The sequence below is a fragment of the Lissotriton vulgaris genome, chromosome 5 (genome assembly GCF_964263255.1).
Source record: "Lissotriton vulgaris chromosome 5, aLisVul1.2, whole genome shotgun sequence".
Classification (NCBI taxonomy): domain Eukaryota; kingdom Metazoa; phylum Chordata; class Amphibia; order Caudata; family Salamandridae; genus Lissotriton; species Lissotriton vulgaris.
The window spans coordinates 208,315,845-208,332,438 of NC_141693.1; the positions used below are offsets into that span (position 1 = coordinate 208,315,845).

Here is a 16,594-nt window from a genome sequence, read left to right on the forward strand (position 1 = left end):
GGAAGCAAGCGGAGGTAACTGCTCCAATCTGCGTGTTCATGTTTAGGTCTGATTCATTGTGTATGCCTAGGCTTTTTATCGAGTTTTTTAGTGCCGGAGGCGGGCCTAACTCGAAGGTCCAGTGGGTGGGAGTCCAATGCTGGAGTTTATTGTTCGGGATAATGATTTCTGTTTCTTCGGCATTAAGTTTTAGTTGATTTTTGTTCATCCATTTCATGATGAACAGCATGGATTTTTTGAGAAATTCCTGAGACTCTGTAGATTCATTGATGGGGAAGACCAGCTGCATATCGTCAGCATAGTTGTAGATTTGCACTCCCGTCTGCCGTAACGCAACAATAAGAGAGTGGATATATATTGAAAAGATGCGGGGAAAGGGGTGAGCCTGTGGTACTCCACATTTCAAGTTTACTGTGCCCGATTTGTACAGAGCGAGCCAAACTGACTGTTTTCTATCCGCAAGAAATGATTGAAACCATTTCAGGGCCGTACCCCTGAGACCTGCTGCAGCCAAACAATCCACCAAGATGTTGTGGTTGACGGTGTCAAAGGCTGCAGACAGGTCCAGGAGAATCAATGCTTGAGTGCTGTCTACATCTGCCTTCCCCTTCAGATCATCCATTACAGATAGAATAATGGACTCCGTGGAGTGGGCTGCGTAGAAACCGGCCTGATGTGGGTCTAGGAAGTTTGTTTTTTCAATAAAGGAGCTGAGAGACTTTGCTATGTGCGTCTCCAACACCTTAGCTGAGACGGGAAGGAGGAATATTGGCCTATAATTATCCAGCCTCTGGGGATCAACTCCCTGTTTTTGTCTGAAGTGGAATAATCACTGCTTCTTTGAAAGCTTGTGGAAAAGTCCCTTAAGTTAAAGATAGGTTCAGAAGAAAGGGTGATCTTTGGAAATGCTTTGAAGATGGATTTTTGTACTTCAGGTGGACAGACATTGTTTGGGGAGCCCAATTTTATTATGTTTAGGTACTCCAAGAGTTGGTCTTGGCCTATGCATTGGAAGATAGTCAGGATGTCAGTGTTGGTATTTACAAACCAATTTTCCACCTCCTGATGTTTGGTATCAATGGATTCCTGAATTTTCTCCATTTTTTCAATGAAGAAATTGCTTAGGTCATTGCAGAGTTTCTGAGTAACGGGGATTGGTGGGGTGACACGATCGAGGTTAGATAATTCCCTTACTGTGTTGAAGATATCTTTGGTTTTATTAATTGAGTTCAAAACCTTGTTGGAGAAGAATTGTTTTTTACCTCCATTATGGTGTGTTTGTATTTCCTGAGATTAATTTTATAGTGTTCTTTGGATTTAAGTGAGTAGGAGTTACGCCATTTCCGCTCTGTCTGACGAGTTTGGTGTTTGGCTAATCTTAACTCTTGAGTAAACTATTTAGGTGCTTTGTGTTCCCTAACGCATGAGGTTTGAGTTTTTCGGGGCGTATAAGAGTTGATAGCCTTACTTTGCTAGTCTGCACTTTCTTGCTCCAGATTGTCTATATTATCCTTACTTTTAGGAGGTTTCTGTTTTAAGGCGTCACATAATGCTTCCAAGTTAATGTGGTGCCAGTTTCTCGATAAGATCTTTTGAGAAGGTGTTGTTCTGGATGTGTAGATATCACCTATTGCAAACCTGATTATATAATGGTTGGACCATATACATGGTTGTATTTCTAAATCTTTGAGGATCAGATTGATCAACCATGCTTGGTCAAGAGTGTGACCTTTATTGTGTGTTGGCATTTGAATGTGTTGTGAAAGATTCAGGCTTTGTAAGGCGTTGGTCAATTCCCTGGCACTCTTTCCCCCTGTTTCTTTATTTGCCCAATAATTAACCCCTTCCGTGCTCATGACGAGCTCAGCTCGTCATGAGGCACGGTGCTCGTGTGCTCATGACGAGCTGAGCTCGTCATGACCACACCCATTTATATTGGTCCTCAGCACAGAAGGGATGCGATACAATTTACAACAGTTTTAGGGAATTCAGGCATGCTGTTGGTAAAGTATAGCTTGAAGACTAGGCTATCCATTACTTCTATCTCCAATGGAAAGACATTGATGGTGGATACTCCTTTTTTTTATAGTGGCTTCCACTCCGCCCCCACCCTTTTTGTCCTGTTGTTCTGTTCTCGGATAGCAGATAATACTTAACAAATTATATGATTAAACAGAACTGGCACAATTATAAATTAATGGATTAGGTGGGCAGAGCTGGTAATCGTAGGCAGAAGTGAAAGGCAATGTAAAACTAGCGTGAGAGACAGAAATAATAAGGCATGGCAGAACTGGCAGGACAAGGCAGAAATTAGGCAGAAATGGTACTTGGAAAAAGAACGGAATTGGTACACGAAATTGCCATGATTACGTAAGACTAACATATAGGCTGCTGTTTAATGTGAGGTATAACATGCATATAATTATGCTCTCGCTGCATTTGCCACTTAATCCATCATCTGCTGCAAACCTGCATATTTTAACAAGAAATGGTTCGCAAAGGTATACTGATCACCCCTCAGTTGCCTATTGCTCTATTTAGGTGTTACTGAGGTAATAATGCTGTCAAATCCTCATCAATACAGTGTTAACGTGTATGAATGATAAAATAATAAAGTAATACTATCAAAGACTGTAAAACATTATGCTGCGTTAGGCCGCATAATTAGCCTTTTTTGCCACATAATTTAGTCAAGCCTGCCGCATACTTTGGTACTCCCCTGCCAGATAATTCCAGTGACCGCTGCCACCCATAGCATAAAGCAGTAGAGTAAGCCAGGCCAGTATTGGGGAGAGAAAAGACTTGCTGGAGTACACTGGCACACATCGAATAATGAGATGCCTTGAAATCACAGCTCTGTTCTTCCAGCCCAGTCCTAGCTTTTGTACCCCACGCTAGTACAAGCAGAGCAGTGCATCTCACATGCTGTTAAGTCCTAGCTCCACAATACATACCTGGACCGTAATCACATCTGAAGTATCCCATACTAATTCACCGCCTGCAGCATCCCATGGTAATAGATTCACTCTAAATCCAGTCAACCTCAAAAATGACCTAGAGCATTCAATGATGCACCAGTACTAGCTCCACAGTACATCCCACGAACCTCAAACCCCACCTGCAGCATCACTGAATATTCTATTACTGGCTCCAAAGTACATCAACGGGATCTTGATCCGGATCCGAAGCATACGATGCTGCTGCAGTGCGAGGTTCACAGTTCATCTACTGCGTCTTAATCTGGCCCGCGGCATCCCAGGCTACGCCATGACTAGGTCAAAAATACATTGCCTGGACCTTAATTGGATCTTCAACATCTCATGCTACTCCCACGCTAGCTCCACAGTACCCCTCCTGCATCTTAACCCGGACCTACGCGATCCCAGAACTAGCTCCACAGGATACCCATGCGCCTCAGTCCTGATCCTCAGGACCCGATGCTATTCTAGCAAGAACCTCACGTTACATCAATACACCTCAATTCTTGCCCCAAGACATCTGCTATTCCGATCTAGCTCCACAGGGCACCCACGCACCTCAATGCAGGCTTGCAGCATCCCATGCTACTCCCACGCTAGTTCCACACTACCCCTCCTGCATCTTAACCCGGACCTACGCGATCCCAGAACTAGCTCCACAGGATACCCATGCGCCTCAGTCCTGATCCTCAGGACCCGATGCTATTCTAGCAAGAACCTCACGTTACATCAATACACCTCAATTCTTGACCCAAGACTTCTGCTATTCCGATCTAGCTCCACAGGGCACCCACGCACCTCAATGCAGGCTTGCAGCATCCCATGCTACTCCCACGCTAGTTCCACACTACCCCTCCTGCATCTTAACCCGGACCTACGCGATTCCAGAACTAGCTCCACAGGATACCCATGCGCCTCAGTCCTGATCCTCAGGACCCGATGCTATTCTAGCAAGAACCTCACGTTACATCAATACACCTCAATTCTTGCCCCAAGACTTCTGCTATTCCGATCTAGCTCCACAGGGCACCCACGCACCTCAATGCAGGCTTGCAGCATCCCATGCTACTTCCACGCTAGCTCCACAGTACACCCCACACACATCAATGCGGACTTGCAGCATCCAATGCTACTTCCACGCTAGCTCCAAAGTACACCCCATGCACCTCAATCGTGACCTGCAGCATCCCATGCTACTCCATTACTAACTCCACAGTACGCCCCATGCAGCTCAATCGTAACCTGCAGCATCCCATGCTAGCTCCAAAGTACACCCCACACACATCAATGCGGACTTGCAGCATCCAATACTACTTCCACGCTAGCTCCACAGTACACCCCATGCACCTCAATCGTGACCTGCAGCCTCCTATGCTACTCCATTACTAGCTCCACAGTACGCCCCATGCAGCTCAATTGTAACCTGCAGCATCCCATGCTACTTCCACGCTAGCTCCACAGTACACCCCATGCACCTCAATCGTGACCTGCAGCATACCATGCTACTCCATTACTAGCTCCACAGTACGCCCCATGCAGCTCAATTGTAACCTGCAGCATCCCATGCTACTTCCACGCTAGCTCCACAGCACACCCCATGCACCTCAATCGTGACCTGCAGCATCCCATGCTACTCCATTACTAGCTCCACAGTACACCCCATGCACCTAAATCGTGATCTGCAGCATCCCATGCTACTCCATTACTAGCTCCACAGTACGCCCCATGCACCTCAATGGCGACCTGCAGCATGCCAGGCCACTCCATTACTAGCTCCACAGTACGCCCCATGCAGCTCAATCGTGACCTGCAGCATCACATGCTACTCCATTACTAGCTCCACAGTACGCCCCATGCAGCTCAATCGTGACCTGCAGCATACCATGCTACTCCATTACTAGCTCCACAGTACGCCCCATGCACCTCAATCGTGACCTGCAGCATACCATGCTACTCCATTACTAGCTCCACAGTACGCCCCATGCAGCTCAATCGTAACCTGCAGCATCCCATGCTACTTCCACGCTAGCTTCACAGTACACCCCATGCACCTCAATCGTGACCTGCAGCATCCCATGCTACTCCATTACTAGCTCCACAGTACGCCCCATGCAGCTCAATTGTAACCTGCAGCATCCCATGCTATTTCCACGCTAGCTCCACAGTACACCCCATGCACCTCAATCGTGACCTGCAGCATCCCATGCTACTCCATTACTAGCTCCACAGTACGCCCCATGCAGCTCAATTGTAACCTGCAGCATCCCATGCTACTTCCACGCTAGCTCCACAGTACACCCCATGCACCTCGATCGTGACCTGCAGCATCCCAGGCCACTCCATTACTAGCTCCACAGTACACCCCATGCACCTCAATCGTGACCTGCAGCATCACATGCTACTCCATTACTATCTCCACAGTACACCCCATGCACCTCGATCCTGACCTGCAGCATCACATGCTACTCCATTACTAGCTCCACAGTACACCCCATGCACCTCAATCGTGACCTGCAGCATCCTATGCTACTCCCTTGCTAGCTCAAAAGAGCACTCTGTACACTTCTATCCTGACATGCTACTCCCATTTGTAGCACCCATTGCTATGCCCTGTACTTATATTTGTCAGCTACTCTCAGCCCCTGATGCAGTTCCACTGCAGTTATTAGGTCCACAGATTTTAATAGCAAGTGCATCTCAGTAATAATAATTACTCAGTTAGAGCATCTGGGACCATAAATGTACCTGCTGATGAACTTCAGCACTAGGGCTCTCTCTCGACTTCTCCAGAACGCGGTGCAACGCGGTTATAGACTGGCATGAGGTGTGGGCAGGTTCAGGAGACCAGGGGCATCATTTGTACAACATTATCCACCTCCCCTTTGACATCAATATGTTTCTCTTGCAGGGTGCCCAGAAGAGAAAGGTCCTCTGCTTCTGCTGATAACGGTGGACCAACATGGCTGCCAGAGCCACGACCCTAAGAACTCAGCGGACATGTACTCCCCCAGACAACCTTCTCTGGTTGGTCGATTTATTCCAGCCTCTCAACTTCTGATGATCCCAGCCCGGGGGCGGCGAGACACTGGAGCCCCCTTTGCTGCTTTGAGATGATACTTCTCCTCTGTATCCACAATAAATGCTTTCAAATCAAATCTGCTTCTCCGAGTCTGCTTCAGCGAAACAGTTGAATTTGCTTCAGTACCAAGTGACACTATACAAAACACACTGAACGAGGATGCGTAGGCACAGAGACGTTTTAATACATGGGCAAAGTGGGCTGCGGCCCAGGGCCCCAACCTTTGAGGGGGCCCGCTGATAGAGCCAGCTCTGTTCTGCAGGCTCTCGTTCTAATGACCTTGAATAATTCTTAAACAGCATTAAATACTGTTTTTCTTTGATTTATTTTTTAATGTAGGTGATGTGTGAGAGTTTATTACAGACATTTTACAGAGTAATGTTGTGTTTATGTAACATTCATATAAAAAGTTTATTTTATAGCAAAACAGGACCTCATATGAGAAATGGGAGGGTGTCACAGAGATTATTTGCAGTAATATTAGTGAGCTGCTGCTGTGCTACAATATGGAAAACACATCCTAGTCTTACGCCCACTGCCAGGGTGAAAAGCCCAATATGGATCACAGCTGATATCCATCAGTGGCCCACAGAGGAGGAGGATGATGTGCATAAGGAGGTGATCCCCAGGAATAGATGTCTTAATTACCTCCTTCCTGCAAAAACTAGAACAGACCATTGAAAGAACACTGAATGCAACACCAATAAATCCTGGAAGAACCGCTGACTTGAGAACACTCCAAACAGAGGGTTGGGGCCCGATGGGCCTAGCAGATCAGCAAGATGCAATAGAAGAGGCTACCCTCAAAGAGTTAAATCTGTCAGCAATAAGAAAAGTACAGGACACAATGGCTAGGGTGTTGCTATGGCAGTCTACAAAGAGGGAAGTACAAATTGATTTACTACAGTCAATGGCTCAGCACCTGGTGCGCCAAGATGACAAGCTGGCAAAACTAGAGGCGTCACTTGAAGTCCATAGAACCAACGCAGCATACACTAGCTCCTGTGCCGCCATTATAGAAAAATGGTCTGGGCTACCAGAAGTATTAAAGGACATGCTGGCACTTGCCAAGGGATAGAGGGAGATGTTCCCTTTAGAACAAACAATCCCAAAGACATCAGCTGTGAAGACGGGGCCACCAGAAATTACCAACTATTTCCCAGCATATTTCCACGTATCCAAGGAGCCATCGGCAGGGCCAAGCTATAAGAACATCATAGAAGCACATGGGAACGGGGACTCCGAGGCCCTACCACTGGCCACAACTATCGATGTTTCACAGGGTGATGCTTCCCCGGCAGCGAAGGTGGATGAGTAGTGGCAGAGGAGGGCGAAGAAAAAGCTGAAGAAACAACTGAAGAAACCCAAAGCCAAAAGAAGACCAATATTATCACCAATACCAACTTCTGGTGCTACAGAGAACAAAAACAGCTTGAAGCGACTTTTCCCCAATTTCAACTTCAAACAGGTAACCAAGGCCAAGACGACAAGGGAAGAACATACCGTGTCAGGGGAGGATCGAAGTCAACAGAATACCCATTAGGAGGGCCCACAAATAGTTAGGCAAACATTAGCGAAGACCCATGATGAGGAAGTTCGGCAGAGCATATTACAGGAGGATGCCTGTACACAATCCAGGGCCTCTAGCTCCCCAGACTGAGAGCACCAACACAGGACTGCAAAATATCCTAAAAGAAACCATGACGAGCCGCAAGAAGAACAAATAGAGGCGGAACCGCCAAACGGGGCGATAGGCAAACATCAGCCATGACACGTCCACAAAAACCCACTAAATCTGAATTTCCAGAGGTACACCACCTGAGGAGAAGGGCAGACACTGTGCACCTCCAAGCATATTAATCAATCTGCAATACAAGAGTTGATGCTTACTCCCAGATATACAGTCAAAGGCTCTTACGACATTCTGAACAGGTCCAGCATTGTCCGCCTCTTTGGCCACATTAAATCCTTGGCACAGATCACCTCAGATAACAGAGTGGGTAAAGTTTAGAAGTCTGGAGAGGGATACCCATGGTGGCTCCACTCTGGTCAGATTCACACAACAGCAGGCCCAACATGCCATCCTCAGCGAAGCTTCACATCTCGCGGAATGGGGTATTGAAGTTACCGTCCTCAGTGCGCCAAAATATCCACACGTCCTTACGCCCAATTATGATCAACAAGAATCTACATCAGTCCTCAAAGGTACAATGAATAAAAGCCTAGGTGGGGGAGTGAAAACAGGGAGACTAAGAACCCAGCTAAAAATCAATATCTCGCACAGACACACGCAGCAAAGAGTGCAGCCGCTCCAGCAAGTGCTGGCCCACACGGAGGACATATGGCGACAGGGTCCCTAATCAAATATACAGCAATGAAAACAGAGGATGTTCAATCTCAATTAGTGGCCAAGACCGTAAGCTAACCCTTATCTCATGGAATATTGCTGGGTTAGGTAACATCTTTAGAGACAAGGCCACACTAGACTATCTCGCAAAGGAGGACGTATTGTGCTTTCAGGAGACCTGGGCCAAGTCAACCACCCCAATTGGTGGCTTCTATGAACATCACATACCAGCGACCAAAAGGACCATCTTTGGATGCCCGTCTGGGGGCTTATCCATTTTTTTAAGTCACGCTTGCAAATTTAAAATCAAAGAAATAAAATTAGAGTTATCTGACCTTCAAGCTATTATAATAGAAGGGCTGAAAATGGGACACCAGCCCCATCCTCTGCTACTAATTAATTGTTACATTAACCTAAATAAACTTCAAACGCATCAGGCCATGGAATCCTTCACCAGCATTCTGGAAGACATACTCATCAGATTTGAGCATCATAATGTGATAATTGCGGGAGACTTCAACACAAGAGGTCTGGGTCAGATCCCTGTCGTACCCAGTAATGGGAAGTAGTCGGGCCCATTGATCTCACTCCTCACAAACTTTAACCTACAATACACTCATGGAATAAAAAAAATCAGCCGTCTCTCATGGATCCCTAAATCCACCTTCAGGAATGTCCCCACCATAGACTATATTTTCATCAATGAAGGGCAGGCACACAAACTATGTGACTTAACTGCTGACGACAAAGACAAAAGCAACCACAGGCCTCTCTGTGCCTCCTTTAATCTGGCGCGGGAACAGGTGGAAGCCCAGGAAACAATTGGAGCAACCACAGGCGATGAAGGTCATCTAGCCCTCAAAAGAATAAAAGGCACGGCCAACCTTAGTCATAGCCTGTCGGATTATGTAGCCAAAAGGGAGGCGGAACTAAAGACACAAGATATAAAGAACATCACACATTTTTGGGAAACACTGATATCGGATTTACAGAAGAACTTGGGTAACACCAACCAATCAAGAAGCAGCGAACACTCAAATCAATCCTTGCCAGAACGTTGAAAACCGTGAAGCCTGACACAAAGCAAACACGCCCTTAATAAGGCAATTAAGGCAAAAAAAGAAAGGTATCTACTCGTCACAGATGTCCTCCATCCCTGCCTTGCAAGCCACTTATAAGAAGAAAGTCTGGGAGTTGAAAAGGCAGCGGACAGAAAAAAACTGGCTTAAAGTGTTCTCCCTAATGAAACAAAAAGACAACAGCAAGCTATGGCGATACATCAATAGTCTGAGCTCTGGAAGCCAGCGCAAGCAAAATAGTGTTACAGGCAACGTGTGGGAACAGTACGTGAAGGGTCTGTACACAAGTGGAGCAAACAAGATGGGCTCTCTCAGCTCAGAATGGTCCCAGGTGGCAGATGTAACCATTAAAACTCAGAGCGCGCAGGAAGAAATTACAGTGCCCAGTCAGCCCGTCACTTATACAGTGTAGGAGACTGTAAGGTATATTAGGGCGACAAGAACAGATGGGGCCCCTAACCCAAATGGTATTCCCGCCCAAGTCTTCAAAGCCGGCCCTGTCTTTTTTGCTTCCATACTCACCCCACTATACAATCATTCATTCTTCACAGCAATTTTACCAACATCCTGGAAAGGCTCGGTTTTATTTCCAATACATAAGAAGGGAGTCCACTCGAACCCTGCTAATTATAGGCTCATAGCCCTTCTTGACATAGAAGCCAAGGTTTATGCCCGCCTATTACTAAGGGACCTAGAGGCCTGGGTGGGCAAGCACGGTATTCTCCCGCCTTTTCAGACTGGCTTTAGGGCTAATAGTTCCACCATGGACAATATCATAGCGCTCTCTCACCTCTCGAAGCAAGCGTATTGAGCAATAAGCTGCCCCTGTTTTGCTGCTTCAAAGACTACTCCACGGCCTTCGACCAAGTCAATCGAAGACAGTTATGGGTAAAACTCGAATCTTGGGGGATCCTGGAAACCCTGCTAAAAGCAATATAAGCCCTTTACGAGGGGACATGGGTCCGGGTCAAATTAAGTCAAACAATCGTAACACCAAGAATCAAAACTAACACCGGACTAAAGTAGGGTTGTGTTTTGGCACCCCTACTATTCAACTTGTACACTGCAGACATGGGGCAAGCCCTGAAAGACGCCAGCCTAGTACCTCAGAGATTGGGGAAGTTGGCCTTGGGAACTCTCCAGTATGCGGGTGATACAGTGGTCATGGCCCACACAAGGGTGGGGCTCCAAAGAGCATTAAATAGACTTGCAATATATAACAAGGAAAATAGCCTACAGATCAATGAGAGCAAGACCAATATAGTAATCTTTGGTAAATACCCCCACAAAAAACAAGCGACATGGTCTTTGGGTGAGCACCGAATCAGGACAGCTACATCCTACAGTTATCTGAGGGTATGGGTGTCGGAGAGGACCACAGCAGCCAAACACATAAAGGAGTTAACACTGAGAATTAACAAAATAATCCTGTCTCTCAGACGTCTAAGCCATCGCCTAGTAAGTCCATCTATAGAACCCATGCTGACTGTACTTAGGGCAAAACTGATTCCCGGAACCATGTATGGTCACTTAGCCTTCCCAGGAGCACTTGAGAAAGTCATCAATGCGGCCCAGATAAAAGCTTACAAGACCGTGCTACAAGCTCCTAGACAAGCAAGGAAAACCAGGCTAAGGCTGGAAATAGGATTGAAGCGCCCGGACGTGGTACTACAGGGGTGCCAAATAAAATATTACATCAGAGTACTAAAAGCCCCTGAAAACAATCTCAAATATTTTCTATAATTTATTTTCAGGGCAGCGGGTTCGCAATGGCACTCCAAGTTGAAACAAGCAATAGACCTATTGAAAATCGAGGCAAAGAGCATGCCCCTTCACGAAATTCCTTATTCTGCCTGGGCCCAAGCTGTAAAGCTCCAAGTCCAGACCATCTTGTCTGAACTGGATCGTTCATCACTCCGGTACAACTCCCTCGCATTGGCCCTGGATAAGTCATATACTCCTGGGAAAGCTCAACCATATTTACAAGATTCACTTTCAGCCCAAGCAAGAAAGAAAATTCTGTACTTGCGCCTCCTGGCCCTCAAGATTTTGGATTTTAACCCACAGTGGGCACGTACTGACAGCATTATCTCCTGTCGGTTATTCAATTACCACAGAGAATCTTGGCTACATCTTTTATGCTGCTGCTCAAAGCTGGCCAGCGATCGTCGTCGTTTGCTGCGCCCGGCCCTAAGGGACTTACAGCCTGATTCATCAAAGACCCGTTTTGCGAGTCTTTAATAGCGATTCATAAGGAATCCCTATTACAGACTCGCAAAACGGGATTCATGTAGGAATCGCAAAATAAAATGTGATTCCTACATATTCCTTTTTTACGATTAGCAAATTGCTAATCGCAAATAAGGAATAACTCCCCATTCATTCCTATGGGCCAAAAGGCCCATAGGAATGAATGGGGAGTATTCCTTATTTGCGATTAGCAATTAGCTAATCGCAAATAAGATAGCGATTTAAAGGGTGCCAGGGGTGTCCAAAGGACACCCTGTAGCACCCCTTAAATGCAAATTTAAACAGGTGTTGCGCACACACATGTCCAAAGGATATGTGTGTGTGCAACATGCAACTTAGAAAAATGCTTTTAAAAGCATTTTTCTAAGTTTTCGCTATTTACCAAGAGGTTTGACCTTGCGGTAAATAGCGGGCCGAAATTGCGAATTCGCAATTTAAAAATGGATGATGAATTGCATTTAAGGAATCTCAAATAGAGATTCCTTAAATGTAATTCCTCGCAAAATAGCGAAATCGCTATTACCGATTTTTGCATTTGGGATGATGAATCCCAAATGCAAAAATCGCACTCGCAAAGGGCCAGATTCTCAGAATCTGGCCCTTTGTGAGCGCAATTCAGCTTGATGAATCAGGCTGAATGGCCTCAGAACCTGCAGAGAGGCCTCGGACTGGTGCTTTTCAGAAACCACAACTTGTTTACTTACCAGGGTTGGCAAGTTTATCCATCTAATTAGAATTGCACTTGATTCCCATCAAAAGGCCACAGAACTCAGGGGTCATGTCATTCTGCAATGAGAATTATCTGGTGCCCTAACCCTGTTTGTCGTCACCTAATTCAGGGGTTTCTTGCAAGGTCGCTGGAATCAGAAATTAAACTTGGGGCCAAACAAATCACGGAGAGAATGACCCTGTTGGATTCTTATATAACCATGGATCCCTAGAGGTGCAAAAATGCGAAACAGTACTAACCAAATATTTTAACTTTTTTTAAAAAACAAAAAAAAATAGAAAACCTTTTAATTGAAGTTTTAAATGGACATGAAGTAGTAAATAGAGCCTGTGTAGCCTCGGTGCTACTTTAAAGCTGATCACCAGGTTTTTCCTGGGGGAAGGGTAGTTGGGAGGGGGGAGCTGTTTAAGTGTTTTATACTATAACGATTTTAAGTAATCGCACAGTTAATAAAAAAGTTACTAAAAAAAAGTTATTTACATCCCATTATTCCTGAATATTAGATGTAAACACATTTAGTATCTGGTCAAGGGTGCCTGTGCACTGTAAGTTACCTGGCCAAAGAGGGCATGAAAGGGCTGAAATTGGATCATAATTTGAAAGCTGTTCCGAACAGGGGCCCCCAAAATAGGTTTGACCCAGGACCCCCGAAATCCTTAAGATTTTTCTGCATAGGAAGCAAGGATTTCAGGTAATTTTACACTGACAAAACAGCATTTTGCACCAGTTGGTGTTAGGTCCCAAAAACATTTGGGCGCAAGAACTTGGGAACTTGAAAAAGTTGGCATTCAGGACAGTGGAAAATATTCACTGGTGTTCCAAAGACTACATTTCCCAGAATCACATGCACAGCCTCAGCCAGTAGAGCACCAGCACAATGAGGCACTCATCTAGGCAATAATGGCAAACGTAGGGGCCTATTTATGAGTCTGTTTGCTTTGCTCTTGCATGATATTGTGTGGTGCAAGAGTGAACCGTTAAGATAGATTTTTGAAATCATGCAAAGCCGCTTTGCGTGGCTCTGAGTGAATACAGAATTTCCACAAGTAAGGCAGCACAGATCGATGTGTTGCATTACTCTGCCCTGGGAAAGCGTTCCATGGGCATTGTGTGGGTGTTCCCATGCAGCTCCCATGGATTTTGACGCATCCCGAGATTTATAAAAACTTGTAAACCTAGGGATGCATCAACATCTTACACCTTCCTACGGGAGATGTAGCAAGGTGAAATATCTAAATTTCTCATTGTTTCTTCCTCATCCTATGTGTGCTGCATTCTACTTCTGTGTGGGGCCTGCTGGATGCAAGGGACTACTTACAGCATCCCCGCCGACTGCACCTTGTTATGATTATATCCAATGTTTATTCCATGTTGTTGTCCCTTTAGCAATTATGTGTGTTCTGTCACCCTTAGGTGGAGAGCTTGATATTCTCAGCTTGTCCCAGAGACTCGGGCCTCAACATCCACACTCTCCAAACTCTGAGTTCATGACAATCATTGCAACTGTCAACAGACAGTTGTATACTTTTATGCAATCTGGCTCCATGAAGTCATATGTAAACACATATTCACCATAACAAATGATCACAGTCAATGGTATTTCTGCTCAGATACAAGGGACCCCCATTCACAAACTTAGTTGCACATGTAAATTTGACTTACACAGTCAACTACCTTCTTTCACAAGTGCAAAATCACTTATGCAACGCATGTGTTGTAACGAGTGCTATTCGGTACTAACATCCATAAATTCGTCTGTTACATACAACGCAGAAAAAGGATACAGTGGTAGCCGGACAAGTGGCACATAGTGCCAAGCAAGCATAGACATGCTGGTCAAGTGGATGGAAGACAAGACCGCTAAAGGTGCCCTGCATGCCTGCTGACTATCAGTGGCGATGGTCCGTTCAGTGCCACCATTCCAGCAGCTGCCCTTTGTCCCGTAGCTCATGTTATGCATGATATCGACCAGAGGACCGAGGACCATTATGGTGGAGCCACCACATACAAGTGACCACTGTTCAGTGAGCTGACTGCGCCAGCCATAGCCTGGGTTCACCAACTTAACTATTATTTCAAGGCTACAAAAGAAACTGCTGACTTAGTCAAGTGGTATGTTCTACTCTCCTATGCTGGTGAGGTGATCTTCAAACTGATTCAAAGCCTTACTAACACCAGAGGTGAGAAAGACGATGACAGCTCTGTAGCCGCTCGGGAACCCCACTTCCTCAAATTAGGGCAAGTACATGAGAAGAAGGGTGGGTCGACTGATCGATTTTACGGTAGGCTGAGGGAACTCGCCCGCATATGCATGGAAGAGAATATAATTTGAATCCCCAGCACACGTTAGAATTGGCAATGAAACAAATGACAGCAGTAGCTATTCTAAGTCACAAACAAATATATACAAAATTCAAAGTTGTTTCTTCGTTCTTTTATTCTTTTTCATGGATTCTTCATAAACAGATCTCAAGCCAACACGTGTTTCGTCACCTCCGTTACGATGTACATGCAACTTTTTCAAGGCTTCACTGTGTTAATTTTTAAATATTTCATGTGTGGTGTTAATTCCAACCCACATGATCCTCCGGCATGGGTAAAGTAATAGTGGTGAATTTCTACTATCAGGTCTCTTGCTCATCAATATTAGGGTTCAGTCACATTTTAGTGAAACTGCAAACGACCTATGCCCTAACGCCGACTCCTCGAGCACGAGAGAAATCTCACCAAAGAAGTCTGAGCTCAGATCATGCAAGGATGTCACTCATCTGTGCTGCGATACCTCGTATTAGGACAGCCTGGTTTAGCCTTAATCCTAATCCTGACATTGGGACGGTAACATGGGCTCGCCAACTCTCAAGCAGATGGAGTCAGCCATTGCAAAGCTATCATGCAAGCCGAAGTAGAGGAACCTTCAAAGCAGAAACTATCAACGCCATCCAGGAAATGCATACTTTTTGTTGGGGGACTAAAACACAAAATAGATAACCAGATAGAATAAGCTGTGGATAATGTGGTGCTAAAACCCTGCCTGCCGTTGCATGCCCTTCCCAAGATAAAACATACTCTTATCCCGGTAGACTCAACCACTGTGCACGAGTAAGCTGGACACTCAGACTCGGTGCCAGAAACCCAAGAAGAAAACTACAATGTCACAAACTTTTCCCAGGGTGACACATGGCCAAGAGGATGATTTGCATCATCCAGCTGGATCAGTGACCAATCCAGCTCTTGAAGATAAAGAAGAGGAAGAAGTGTTTCTCATCTCCTCTGTGAGAAAAGCATCCAGTAGAGGGCCACACCTAGAGTGCCAAGAATAGATACAAGGGGTTGACTATCTTGCCCATATCAAGACTAGGGCATTGGGGAATAATGCGGACTGAAACCAGCGGTTGACACTCAAACTTACCCCCAAGATACCACTCACAAAAATAATATTTTACTCCTTTGGAGTGTGCATGCCTTTGACGCTTGCAGGTATCTTTGTAACATTAATCAAGCATGGAGACGTCACAACAGCACATTCAACATTTTTGTGACTGAGACAGGGACAGGCAACCTAAACAGCTGCACGGTGGTAGAACCACTAGATCTCATCTTTTTCACCCAGATCATCCACCAGAGCAAAACGGGTGATTTGCTACACGGGTTTGACCATTTGTCCAAAAGTATCAGGTGCCTCAAAGCCCAGCCGGTGAAACTGCACATCGGTAACACTGGGTTAAGCCAGTAGTTCTGAGACACCAGGTGATCCCATTTCACCTGAGACCCCAAGTTGAAGCTGAACTTCAAAATCTAGAGAAACATGGAGCAATAGAGAAGGTGTCTGGACTGACTCCGTGGGAGTCACCCATGGTTGTCACTATGAAGCCAAAACAGACAGGGGTAATGGGACTCTCTATTAACATGAGCTCACCAAATAAGGCATTCAAAAGAGAAAGACTTTGACACCTACAATATCTTTGATGACCACAGCAAAGCCAGATGGTTCTCTAATAGAGAGCTCAATTCAGTCTATCATAGCTGATATTGGATGAATGCAGTCTATAAATAACCAGCTGTTTGATCCATGCAGGATTGTAGCATTACAAAGGATTGAATTCTGGAACATCTTCAGCAACAGAGGTGTTC

General features: G+C 45.5%; 1 protein-coding gene across 1 annotated transcript in view; it reads left to right on the forward strand.

Moving 5' to 3' along the window:
• LOC147710507 (lipocalin-15-like) overlaps window positions 1–6,130 on the forward strand; it is a 53,005-nt gene extending 46,875 nt beyond the window's left edge. Inside the window, exon 7 of the mRNA XM_086920015.1 lies at window positions 5,887–6,130. The gene's annotated coding sequence lies outside the window, so the exon portion shown is untranslated. The remainder of the gene's footprint in view (window positions 1–5,886) is intronic.
• Window positions 6,131–16,594: the final 10,464 nt, after the last annotated feature.